This window comes from Cebus imitator, unplaced genomic scaffold (assembly GCF_001604975.1).
Source record: "Cebus imitator isolate Cc_AM_T3 unplaced genomic scaffold, Cebus_imitator-1.0 Scaffold290, whole genome shotgun sequence".
Classification (NCBI taxonomy): domain Eukaryota; kingdom Metazoa; phylum Chordata; class Mammalia; order Primates; family Cebidae; genus Cebus; species Cebus imitator.
The window spans coordinates 2,675,445-2,676,958 of record NW_016107605.1 but is presented as its reverse complement, the minus strand read 5'-3'; the positions used below and the strand labels follow the sequence as shown (position 1 = coordinate 2,676,958).

The following is a 1,514-nucleotide window of genomic DNA, read 5'->3' as shown; positions in this document are numbered from 1 at the left end:
TGGTGAAACCCCGTCTCTACTAAAAATACAAAAAATCAGCTGGGCATGGTGGCACGTGCCTGTAATCCCAGCTACTCAGGAGGCTGAGGCAGGAGGATTGCCTGAACCCAGGAGGCGGAGGCTGCGGTGAGCCGAGATCGCGCCATTGCACTCCAGCCTGGGTAACGAGAGCGAAACTCCGTCTCAAAAAAAAAAAAATTTCATGTTTCATTTAATTGCAAATTGTCTTGTATTCTACTTTAACAGAGTTTTATAGCTAATTATGTAAGACTGAGTTAACTGCTAAAGACACCAGATATGAGATAAACACAAAACTGAAGAGCTTGATTCCATGTTTCTTCCAACTGTTTACTCTGGCTGCCTTGACACTGATGTGGGGTCTAATTCAATTCTCTGGCTAGGGATTTGATACTGTTTCCTCTCCTCTTTCTCTCTCACTTATGAATGGACACATCTGATGCAACTGAAATATCTCTCTTCTGATTCTTCACTAGAGGAATAAACAGGCAGTATGAGAATATATATGATAAAGAAATTATTCTGAGGGCAATAGGGATTTAAATTGTATGTGAACACTTTTACACACACAGCTTTTGGGTTTGCTAGATCAACATACCATTATGACATGGCTGATTGTTATTAGAAGAATGAACCAATCATTTTGAGCCCCCAAATTCATCTCACATGGTATGTTACACTTCTACCTTCTATCAAACTACACATTTGAATTTACTGGATGTGAAATCAATTAAATTGGAAAGATAACAACTATCTTATTAAGACTAAAAAATACAAGGATTAAGGACTGTTTCATAAATTGAGGCTAACCCTTGCAACATTAAAAACACATTCCACCAAAAAGTCTGTTAAACTCTTTATCTTGTCTTAATTTTTCACATTAATTAGGAGTAGAGTTTAGCATTACTTGTGGGTTTTGGTTTTGTTTTTTTTGAGACTCTGTTGCCCAGGCTGGAGTACAGTGACAAAATCTCAGCTCACTGCAACCTCTGCCTCTTGAGTTCAAGCGATTCTCATGCCTCAGCCTCGCGAGAGTAGCTGGGACAACAAGCATGTACCACCCTGCCCAACTAAATTTTTATATATACATATTTTTAAATTTTTTTTTAAATGTTTTAGTAGAGACAGGGTTTCACCATCTTGGCCAGGCTAGTCTCAAACTCCTGGCCTCAAGCAATCGGCCTGCCTTGGCCTCCAAAAGTGCTGAGATTACAAGCATGAGCCATCAACATTACCTGTGTTTTGACAACCCTCCACCCCCATCAAAATGTCAGATTCACCAGTCTCTATGAACAACAATGCCACCTAAAAAAGTAAGTTTAGCCAGATGTGGTGGCTCATGCCTATAATCCCAGCTACTCAAGAGGCTGAGGCAGGAGGACCACTTGAGCCTAGGAGTTTGAATCCAGCCTGAGCAACACAACAAGACCTCATCTCTATTAAAAATAAACAATTTTTAAAATTAGCTCTTTACCACTCTTTTTTTTTTTTTTTTT

The 1,514-nt window shown here is 39.4% G+C and overlaps 1 protein-coding gene across 1 annotated transcript in view; it reads right to left on the bottom strand.

The window, feature by feature from the left end:
- Positions 1-1,514, bottom strand: part of SIRT1 (sirtuin 1) — a 43,757-nt gene that overhangs the window by 14,425 nt on the left and 27,818 nt on the right. The window lies entirely within an intron of this gene.